We start from the raw sequence: 12,699 nt of genomic DNA on the forward strand, positions 1-12,699 counted from the left end.
AGATTAATGAGTTCGATGGGGACAGACTTAAAAGATCTGGAAATCCAAGATAGTGCATTTGGAGTTTATCCTATAGAAGTGGAGTTTCTGGAAGATTTGGAGCAAAGAGGTGAGATGAGGAAATAGAAACAAGACTGACTTGCTAATGGACTTCATAGACCTGAGTTTTTCTGTGTGTGTATAACTCAGCCTTTACCAGTATTTGAATAAGCATGGGTCACATAAGACTGATACCCCAAATATGCTGATACTCTCCCCTAGAACCTTATCTCTCTGTAATCTTTCTGAGTCTCCTGGACTCATGGTGACTTGCTCTGCTTTTATCCTGGATGGTCAGTGACTATGAAAGGGCAACACCTCACCACCTCCACTGCTGATGGGGCCAGCATAACGTGGTCAGGATGACTCTGAATCAGGTATCATCCCCAGGGCTGTGCTGAGCTATGCTGGCACTGTTGCCTTTGCCATGTCAAAGCCACCCATAGAAGTGGGTATGAGGCCAGCACCTCCACCCACTGATCCTTCTTCTCACCTGAACTTCACGTCCTTACTGAGTGCCTTATGAAAGCAGGACATTCAGCTTCTCTCAGGGAAGGGCTCAGATATATGACTAGATCCAATATCTTACATAAATACCATCTGGCCTTCCAATTCCAGTCATCTCCCAGAATCCTTTGGGTAAAAGCCACAAAGCCAAAAACACAAAATCCCTGTGCAAGTTGGGTCCTGGCACCTTGCCCACTAGTCCATCAAATGTGCTCAGATACAGGTATTTGCAGGACGCGTCTCAAAGACTAGGCGTGCATGTACTGGTGGGTAACAGTGCAGGACTGAGGATGCAGGGTTTGCCTTGAGGAACCCTTGGATGAGTTTTTTCTCACCAGGCTCTACCTAATTAGAAACACAATCTCATTCTCTCTGCTGCTGCACCTATACATTTTGTAAACACATGGCTTTCCTTGTCCTAGTTACGTAAAACCATGAAAGTACCTGCATCCAATGGCACCATGGTCAGGTGCCTCCAAACACGCTCTCAAGTCAGTTTCACACATGGATGGTTTGCAGGACTAAGAGGCAGCCAGTCACTAACAGCATCATTTCACTCATTTCTCAAACTCATGTCTTATCAAACTCATGTCTTATCCAGACTGATAAATTTTGCTCGGCTAATTGGGAAGAGGATTGACTAGCAGGAAATGAGGATTCTTGGAAGAAGACTGGAGAAAAACAAACACATAAAAATACACAATTATCTTTGATGCATTTTTCTTATCAAAGCTAACTGTTAAACTTGGTTTTACAATAGATTTTCCCCATTGCCTGGAGTTAACCTCATATACGATCCACAGAGGTTAACACTTGCTCTGTGTTGTCTGCAAACACTTCCTTCAGGCCCTGGAACACAATGCCCCTTGGCCTTTCAAGTCCAGGACCATAAATGCAAAATGACTGGAGTCATATCATCTGTTTATATCAGGGGTGCCATTACCTTTTATATACCTCTCATTGGCTTCAACTAAGCACCCACCACCAGGATGGTGACATAGTTTATATCTCCACAGGACACTAGATTTCAAAACTCTCTTAGTATTGATTTAACCAGGAGAATGCTTTGATTTATTTCTGAAGCTGGTCCTCAAATGCTTAGGATTCTTTGTTGGAGTTGAGGGTGTGGGATAGGGATGATTAAAGTTGCAATAAGCAAAGGTTGTCACCTACCCCAGTGCTTCTTTAATATCCATCCTCCTGGATGTCATTGCTCAGAGGCTGGGCAAGACTCAGATGGCTGTGTGAGGTCAGCTTCTGCACTGCAGGATGGTTCTACCCAGATATTAGTCATGATATAGTAGGAGGCATGCAGCAGTGTTGTTACTTGTTAGAATGTGATTCATATACTGTTAACACTGGCATCACCCAGTTTTTATAGGCCTTCGACAAGCAGTGGCAGGCAAGCTGGATCTGCCTGAGCAGACATTTTTATCAATGGGCAGTCAGCAATCTGGAATTCAGGTAATCACAAATGAACAGAGAAGCAGGGATTCAGAAACAAGAAGCAAATAGAAGTTAGGTCTGTCTGCCCTAAGCTCCAAAGATGGCAGGAGAAGGAGGCAGATTAGGTCTGGGCACAGGGAACATTTCTTTAGGGCAGTAATCCGTGAACTTGAATGTCCTCAGAATCACCTTGTAAGTCTGATAAAACACTTATTTCCAAGCCCCAACTCCAAACTTTTTAGTGGATATGAAGTGAGACATGAGACTTTGCTTTTTTTCTTCTTCTCTGTTTTATCAAGATATATTTGACAAATAATATTGTTTCAGGTGTACACTGTGATGATTTGATACATGAATTTATTGTGAAATAATTACTGCAGTTGAGTTAGTAAATACCTCCACCAGCCTACATAATTACCGTTTTTATGTGTGGGGTGGAAACATTAAAATCTACTCTCTTAGCAACTTTCAATTAAATAATACGTTATTATTAATTATAGTTGCAATGCTGTGCATTGGGTTCCCGGAACTTACTCATCTTGTAAGTGGATGTTTGTAATTTTGGACCAAACATCTCCCCATTTTCCCACCCTCCAGCCCTGGCAACCGCAGTAGATCCCTTGTCATTGGAAATATTATTTTACTGATCCATTTCCTGCTTTTCCAGGGCCTTCGTTCTGAATCGTGACAAAGTTGTCACCAATGGTTATGTCATCGCCATCCCCCAGTTTCCTAAATAAAAATAATCAGACCTTATAACTAGGGGAAAAAAAACCTTCCCCAAACACATTAAACTACTCCCAATTATATAAAAATTGATTCTTATGTTTTCAGAGAGATGGACATACAATGAAATAGAAAGAACTTTGACAAAAAATGTCTCTTGACCAGAGTGTGTATCATTTTTATATTAACAACGGGATTGTCACCCTTTAGGTAGGCATGACACACGGAAGGACTTTTATTTCTTTCAAAGAGCAGCATGAATGGACCAGAGAAGCTGGGGAGGAAAACGGCCTCACCTGCCAGATAGAAACTGGACACGAGAGGAATTGTGAGAGGGGACTGGCTCCTGACCCACAGGAGAGCAAAGAGCAAGGACACCTGATGTTCCAGAGGCCACATTTTTACCAAATCAGCTTCTAACAGCATTCCGGATAATGGTTTTACTGAGAAGCACAGGTAAAGGAGCTCAGGATGTTAAAAATAACGTGAGGGCTCCCGAAGCACAAGCTTTGCTCACTGAGTCCTCAGTCATCCAAGTGACTCAGGTGGCTGTCCTTTGAGCCTCTGTGTTTTCAAGAACAGATGGTCATGGAATGAACCAGCCATGATCTGGGGGAAATGGTCTTGAAATGCATTCACTCTGTGGGAGAAAGGACCTGCGCTGATGCTGCCAGTGCGTCGGCCTTTCCCTGCTGCCTCGGGCATTTCATAAGGCAGGTGCTTCTCCAGGACTCCACCGATGGCCTCACTCTGGTATCAACTGTTTTAATTTTGCTAAAGAATAAAATGCTTTTTAACTGTAACTTTGCAAACTGTGGGACTGTGAACTAGGGAAACTGAATTTTTAACATCAGGCATCCTTACTTCTTGCTCTCCTTTGGGTCAGGAAGCAAAGGCCCCAAAGGAGAGTTCTCTACTGCAAAAATGGTCACTTTAGAAGATCAAGGCTTTAGTCCAATGGTTGGGCCACAGCTCAAAACATTAGTCTTCTTTCTTTGTGCGCTGCCTTCAGAATTGGTCTACAATACTCACAGGTAAGCCAGTCTACGTCTTTGCTAAAGTCATTCCTGGAATAAATATATAATATGTAACCTACCAAGGTGGCTACTTTGAAGGGGGAAACTCTGACTGTTGATATGTAAGTTCTGATGCGTTTGGTTAAAAAGATTTAAATCATTCTACCATATAGTCATACATTTTATATTAATTTGTCTTTATCTGTAACACAGGGTGACTTCTTATTTTAGATTCTACTTTCCATGTGTATTTCTTAAATTTCTGGGAGCTAAGGAACCACAGCCTGGTATCTCATAAGTCTTTGAAATGTGTTTGTTTCATGGCTGTGTTTTCCCTTTTGATGCTAAAACGCTACTGCCATCCAGCAGTGACGTAACTTGATTCACTGGGTATTTCAGGTGAATTTGAGCACAAAAAGATAAATTAAGATCTATTGCAAGGATATTTTATTTATCTATATATCTACCTCCCAACTTATTACTTGTGTCTATCTAGCTCCCTGTGTATCTGGAAACAAAGGAGAGAGGGCAAGAGGAAGAGAAGAAAGAGGAAGAGGAGCAGAGAGAGGATGAAGAAATGAATGAATTAAAGTCTGCAAGGAATTCTTCATCTTAGAGCATGGAATTTTGATCTCCAATAAACAGTGCTTTCACACTTGAAAGCTGAAGTCTCAGAAAGGCCCAAAATGATCTGTATTATCCATGATCTTTACAGAAAAAGAATTAGCCCTGTCATGCCATCTTCTCAAAGAAAGTATCCCAAATGGTTAAGACTTAACACATGGTTAATAAAGGGACCCAATATGCAAATAAAAATGCTCCACAAAGAATTTGGAATCTCAAAGTTGGTATGGAAGCCTCTATTAGAACCAATCATCAGCCAAAAATACTTGCTGAATGCCTTTCCTATTTAGGCTACAAGTCACTATGGCCACGCATGTTCAGGGCCACATTCCAAACCTGGTCAGTTACCAATAATGGTACCCACCAATTTCAAGGATCCATCTCTGAACACTTTCTATCTTTCCAGAATATTCCCTCTGGGTTGTGTACTTTAATAGTCCTTCCATCTATTGACCCAACCAGCTTTCAGTGCCCAACCTTTCATGCCTCTTACCCAACTTACATCCGATGGCTCTCCAGCTCCCTTTTTCCTGCATCACACTTCCTGGCAAAACCCCAAGGTGGTTATATCCAACTCTCTAACTTCTGGGCTCCTGACTGCAGGCAGCTGTACATGGATATGGAAAACACACTGCCATGCTAACTGGCCTAATGTTAAATAATGACCACTAATTTCCAGTGGGTCATTATCATGCTTGTAAGTCTCACTACATTTCCCTAGTCAATTTGCTTCCCCACTCTTCAATATAACTGCTTTACACCTCCCTCTCAAGGAATTTCTTTTTTTTTCCCCCACCGAGGAAATATATTTTTTATTGAATTGGGGGTTGCTTTCACTTTGGTTTATTACCAGCAAACGAATCATGTAAAGGGTAGACAAGGTCAAGATGGCAAGTGAGTAGATGCAGCTGTCCATGACCTCCCTAGTTCCTCTCAGACACACTCTAAGTTTAGTTGAAAACAACCTGCATGGATTGAGGCCCCTACCAGGTTAGAGGAGCCCGGAAATGCACAGGCCTTTTATACCTTTATTCAGGGAGCAGTGACAGCAACACTCAAGGGTCTCCTCCATTAAAATAAGGGATTTCTCTCACAGCTCATCAGGCACTACCTTCAAAGCACATTCCAAATCTGTTACCTCTGTGGCACCTACCTTAGTCCAAGCCACCATCATCTGTGGGCTGGACTGTTGCAGAAGCCTCCATTTCCACTCTTACTGGCAGCCAAAATAATCCTTTGAAAGTAGAAATCAGTGCATAGCCTCTATTGCTCCCTACCTTTCGATAGTCTTCCACTGCACTTGAAATAACATCCTAAGTCACTATGATGGCCCCATGCGTGATTTGCCCTGGTTGCCTTTCCAATGTCCTTTATTACTCCTCTTGCATCTCTGCTCTTCAGCGGTCTTCTTGCTGTTCCTCAATCACACCAAATATGTTCATGCTTTAGTTCTTTGTCCTTGCTGCTCCTTTAATCACCAATTCTCATGCCCCAGATCCTCATGTCTCATCTCTCAAGTGATTAAGGTCTCTACTCAAATATCACCTCATCAGAAACGTCTTCACTGATAACTTGTCCAGAAGCGTTTCTGCACTCAAACACAGCCACTGCCTATTTTCTTCCCCTGCTGCATTATTTTTCTTAGCATTTATCACTATCTGATCTTATGCATTTATTTATGTTTTTCTCCTTCACCAAGATGTAAGATTGTAAAGGCAAGAACTGTTTGACTAACCACTGAGTTTCTTGCCTCTAAAATTGTGCCCATCACCTTAGGCATTTAGGAAAATGTTTGTTGAACAGATGAACAAATTATTAGCATTTTACTAATTCTGTCATATTTTAATCAAAACATTTTGATAGAAATTATCTTCTATCATTCTCTCCAATAACCTATGAGGTAAGTGGTGCAGATTATTGTGCTCATTCTGTAAGTAATGAAGACTATGTCTCAAGATTTAATACACCACCCAGAATCACCCAGCTCACGATGGTAAATCCAGAAGCTTGTCTCCAGAGTCCTAGTTCTATGACCACATTTGCCACTCTGAGCAAGGCATAAATATGGACTGAATTTCAGTGAGCAGCTCCAGGTCACCTTACAGGACGAATGTTCTAGAATGCTACTTTGCATTAAAAACACTCTCCACTCCTTTATAGTCTTCAAATATTGAATGTTTTCTAGACAAATATGTTTATAAACCTCACTAGAAAAAAGAAGAGTGGAAGCAGTCTTATTATTTTAAAAAAAATACATAAAATTTATGGTACCAAGAGCATTTTTATTTTATTTTTTCCTTCCAGTTTTGAGATATAATTGACATACGGCTCTTTTAGCATGCTATAGGACCTCCTCTTGCAAAACACAGTCTCTGCCTTAGTCTCTTGTCTCTCCTGCCATGGAAATTTAATGTGAGAATATTTACACTCCTTTTTTTTTTTGTACAAGGCCCTCACCACGTTCCCAGTTCATAAACACTTCTAATTATTGTAAAGTAGTTTCTGCAATTTGATGCCACTTAGCTACCTTTTACTGATGGGTTTCCATAGCAAATCTTTCCTCAAGATTTCTTCATAACTGTAGGATGTATGAACAATGAGCTGTTTTCCACCTTGCTGAATGAAAGCACAGGATTGTGATTCAGACAACCATTTTAGCTCAACAATCAGCAGTATTCTGAGACCACCAGCAGCATTTGCCTCCCTGCTATAGTGTCCTAGAGATTTCTAGTGCATCGTGGCACCAGGTGGTAGGCAAGGTGCCTTTCAACGCTCCCAATAAAACGTTGATGAAGACAAAACAGACTCTCATCACTCATGGCAACTTACAGATAGTGATGCTTGAGGGCTGGAACAATTAAGAACCATAAAATCCTGCAACTTTGCCTTTGCATATAACTTGCTGCCGTGCTCATGTTCTCAAACAAGATGCCAGTTCTTTGTACTCAGCTTTACTTATAGCTCCCAGTGGGGAATAAAGGAAATCATATTTTATACTTATATCTCCCTCAGCATCATGAATGTCGACATCTCTTTTGCATTTCTTACCATCAGCATTACTGTCTAACTGGTTCAGGGATAATAGTTAACACCACAGGACAAATGCTGAGTGCATTCACAATTCTATATATTATAGTATAGAAATATGCTCCTTTGCTCTGTACATGGACTCTTCTAGTTAATATTCTGTCATGAGAGTGAATCTATAATTAGTGTTTGATTTTAAGTTTTGTACCAAGGGAGGATGTTTGATATATTAAAAATGGAGGTTATCAAGGTAAAAATGAATATTTTTTTCCTACCACATACATTTACATCTGGACATCTAGAGAGAAAGTAAAGAGAAATCTCTAAACCACGTTGTTCTGAGTTGAAATGTAGGTTCAGTCCCTGCCCCATAATGAAAGATGTAGATTCAGTGGAAGGCAATAAATTTCCATTACCAGGGAATAAGGCTATGAAACTATTTGTGAATATTTGGAACTGTGCTCAAAATAATGGATATTCTTGCTTTGTTATGCAGTGCTGGATGCTTCTAAATCCACTGATCATGTAAGAATGGTTTATTTATCTTGAAAGTGTTCTTCCTCTCCTTTGTCACTGAAACTTACATTCATGGAAAAATTCCTAACTTCAGCAGAAACATAAGTAAAGAAGCAACCTTCAGAGTTTCAGGAACAGTTCAGCAGCTAGAAGTTTTGGATCTTCAAGTCAGTCTGGCCATCACTTTCTTTTCACAGGTGAGGAGACTGAGAAGGAAGGAAGGAGGGAAGGAAGGAGGGAAGGAAGGAAGGGAAGGATATAGTGACTTTTGTAGTAACTCGTGTTTTATGACCTTTCTTCTCCATCAAGATTTAGTGCAAAATCACGGTAGGATTAATTGCACTGCGTGTTGTTTCATAAGTTTAACACAGTCTAGTTAATATTCTTGAAGAATAGTAATATTCAGACATGAATTTGTAGTAATTAAAAAGTGGTTATTAACACAAGCAGGCAGACAAAAAAATTCAAGAATGTCTCTTTCTACTGACTGAAGTTTCTTAAAATAAAATGTCTATAATTGCCAGTCCTTTGTATTTTTTAAATTCATATTCACAACTGACAACATGAGAATGTCCCTGGTAATGTTCTCCTGCTTTAGTATCATTTATGATTCTAGATGAGTATAGGTAAAAGAAAGAAAGTGAAGAAGGTAGATGTCTCCCATGTGACTCATTGTGATCATTCTGATTCTGATGTTTGGTATGAGACATAGTGATGTCTGGCTATAGTATATTTAGAACATTAAAAGGATTAAAGATTTGGAAAAGATAGAGTCAAGATATTCTTGGGTTAATTTTTTCCATCTCTTCTCCCCTCCCTTGACACTTCTTAGCCATCAAAAGATGTGGTTAGTTCTGAAGGAAGTTGTTGGTAGAACTTGGCTTATAAAATATTTTTATGAATATCTCAAGTTGGTCAGTCTTGGGTGGCTCATTGCCCAAATCTTATGGAATTCTGTTTTTTTTTTTTTTTTTTTTTTTGTGCTTTCCAAATCCCAAGCGTATGTGTTTTAATTTACCTAACCAATTCCAACCACTCATATTGGCCATAATAGCTACTACAAAATGAAATGGTCTTAATTGTCAAAATGCACACAGTGACTACTTCTGTTCAAGTACAGAGTCTTAGATCCCATTTAGTTGATCATAATCATACAAATGACACTCTCCAGTACAGACTTTTCTTTGCTTAAAATTCTAAGTAATTTAAGAGAAAAATTGTTCTCTATATCATTATACCATTTAAATGTCATTTTGGCAACTACACACACATCTGTGTGAATCTGAAACTGAAAAATTGTCTTCAGATTCCAAAAATTTCACCAATGTTGTGAAAAAATATTGTGTTTAAAAAAGGCTCCTACCTTCTCCATGAATCTGCCTGAATCACTCAACATTTTGACTAATATTTCCCTTGGATGAACAACAGAGCTCAAAATGACACTGCCTTTTAATTTTTTTTTTTTTTTGTAGTTTCATATATTACTCCTTTGGTAGTTAAAAAGCATTTCTTTGCATATCATAGGAATCAGAATAGTACATGACAAATGCTGTCTTAACTATAGTTTACATGAATTATTTTTTAAATGTATTTGCCTATGCTGACAGATGTGTTGAAGAGAACTTAAACATCTTCTGGCTTACTGACAGTATTTTCTCATTTAAAGAATCATTGCTAATTGTTTAAAACCCTTCTATACATTTAAACTACAAATTATATAATTAAAATTAGTAATATTACAATTCTTCATGCTTTTTTGAGGAAAGGAATATAGTGGAGTGGAAATAATCTTAGAATTCTCAGGTACAGCCTCTAGGCCTAGCTCAACCTTTCATTAGCTTTAAAAATTTGGGCAAATTATTTATTTTTCAGGATTTTGCACATATATTCTGATTTTAAGATTTTGAGTAAATATAGAATTGTGAATTGAAATTCATTATTGATAGAAATGTTGTCAGAAGTCCCTTAAACACACCTTACATATATAACACATTGAAACATAAAACTACTTTGTCTTCTGATTCTGTCAGTTGTTGGTAAAGAGAGGTCACATGGATAAATACAAAGGCTTTGTGGATAAACAATCATTAACTTAAACCCTTCTTTTAAAGCCCATCAAAATATATTCATTGTGTCATTCTATTATATTCTCAATAGCTTATTTCATTGAAAAACTGAGAAAAAATATAAAATAGTCTAAAATGATACAGTAGGAATGATTAACATGAAATATTTGAGAGAGAAGAAAACATATTACATATTTTACAAGAAACCAAAAATTTTCCAAAGAGTTACTCCCCTAAACCACCAGACCCAGACAACTTCAGAGGGAGATATTGCTTATCTTCAGAGGTCAAATTTCTCAAATGTTGCCAAATTATTCACAGAATTAAGAAAGATGGAAAATTTCCAATTTGCTTTCTCTGAGGCCATTATTGCACTGATAATGTTGTATCAGAAAACTATAAAACAATCTAACTTATGAATATTGATATGAAATTTTGAAATAAAATATTACACTGGCAAATGTAATTCAGCAACACATGAAAGAAATTGAGTACAATTACATCAGGAATGTAAGGATGGTTCAATTTAGTAAATCTATTAATAAAATTTGCTGTTAATAGAGATCAAAGGAGAAAAGTCATATAATCCTTTCACTATAAGAGGTGTTCCAAAACAGTATTTGATAAAACTTAACAGGTGTATTACATAAAAACTTAGTCAAATATTCACAGAAATAAAGGGCTACTTCCTCAAAATAATGTAGATAATATATATAAATTACTAAAATATACATAAAGAGTACGTATTTCAAATGAGAAACCAGAACCTTGCTTAACAAAATAATAGTTTTGTAAGTGCTAGCTGATACAATTAGACATAAGAAAGGAAAAGAAGTCTAAATGGTAAGAGACAGGGACAACATTATGATTACATGCAAATGTTACGATTATATATTTGAGAATGCAATAAAATTAAGTAAAATTATTAATGGAAATGATTTAATTATTTATTAGATTATAAAGTTAATATTCAAGAGTACCATTTGTTTCTAAAGACCCAAAGCTAGAAAATATAATAGAAGAAAAAATTTCATTGTAATGGTCATGATATTTATAAAATACCTAGGAATAAAATTAATAAAAAATGTATAAGATCTGTATGAAAGAAAAACTTTAAATATCTACTGAGAGACATCAAGGACTTGATATTTTTATGTGATTAAATTTTTGTATCCTAGAAGAAAAGTATAGAAAAATGCAGTAGTGTAAAGATATTATCTCTAAATTGAATTATAAATGTAACTTAATACACATTTTTAAATGGAAATATTAATTTGTTTGGAAAAAGATGATATCTTTATATGTTCATATGAAAAATAGGATAGATATACAAGACATTTCTGAAAAAGGAGAATAAAGAGATTTTTTGTTATTTATTTTTAAGTCATATTAAGTAAATTTTGATGAGGGATGTATCATCCATCCATCTAGCTGTCTGTCTATCTGATTGTACTATGTGAAACTGCTGATTTTCAGCCCTTTGCGACCTATGAAAATGGTGAGTTATATGGCACGACATAATAGGTACATAGCATTTCAAATCAATGAGAAAAAGATGGCAATTCACAAAAAAGGCATTTAAATGCATGGAAAACAACTAAGCCTCATTTATAATTAATGGAAGTCATGTTTAAAAATAGCACTTTCAAATGGACCAAGTAAATTAAGTGTAAATATACATTGTGTTGACAACTATAAGGAAAAATAGGGAATATCCATTACTGGTGAAAATTTAGATTGGTACTAGCTGTTGAGAAGGCAATTCAGTAATATTTACCAGAAATGCATGTTTTTTCTTCAAATTTTCGACCGAAAGATTTATCTTACAGACAAATTCGAACATACGTGCAGAAGAATCTGCATAAGAATATTAATGCTCCACTGTTTATAATAGCCCAAAATAGAAAACAGTCTACATGTCAATTAATAGGGGATAGGAAAAGTAAAATTTGGAGTAAATATATTATGGAATGATATGTAGCCACTGAAAATTAGGGTAACATTTGTGTGCCTTTAGGTAAACATTTCTTAGAAATAGTTAAATGGAAAAAAGCAAGGTGCACAACAGCAAGGATGGAAAGTTGTGTAAAGGATGAAAAAATACATCTTTGTAAAAGTGCAGATGATCTCTGGAAGGGGACCTTAAATAAGAAATAGTTATTATTTCTGAGAGAGAGAATGAGGAAACCAGGGATTCTGAGTGGGAAGGAGACAGACTTTTCATGTGATGCCCCTCATACTGTTTGAATTTTTGTGATATTAAATATATCAATACTTTAAAAATAAAAACAAAACATATTTACTGTATAAAATTTTGGGAGAATTTTTGGTTTTATTTTTACCATTATAAAAATATGATATATATTTAGAGGGCTTTTTGTAACTCTACTACAGAATAAATGAAATTGACAGGCAATATCAGTATGGAAAATTGAACTTGGCCAATAAATACAACAACTAAAAATATACATATATATATAAATAACTCTTTTTTTATGATTACCTTTTTTCTAGTAAGGGCAGGACTCAATGTTCCTAATGAATAATGGAAAAATTATCTGATATTTTTTTCTTGGTGAAAACCTGTGGGCTACAGCATGCCTATTTTCTTGTACCCCACAAATATTTCTTTGAATGGGGGTATATTGTCCCAGGCTCATTGCTGAACCCACATGTAAAATTTGTTTTTGTCTTTGGAAAGAGAATATGAAGTCTGAATGATGAGAAATCCC

Source organism: Camelus ferus, chromosome 5 (assembly GCF_009834535.1).
Source record: "Camelus ferus isolate YT-003-E chromosome 5, BCGSAC_Cfer_1.0, whole genome shotgun sequence".
Lineage (NCBI taxonomy): Eukaryota > Metazoa > Chordata > Mammalia > Artiodactyla > Camelidae > Camelus > Camelus ferus.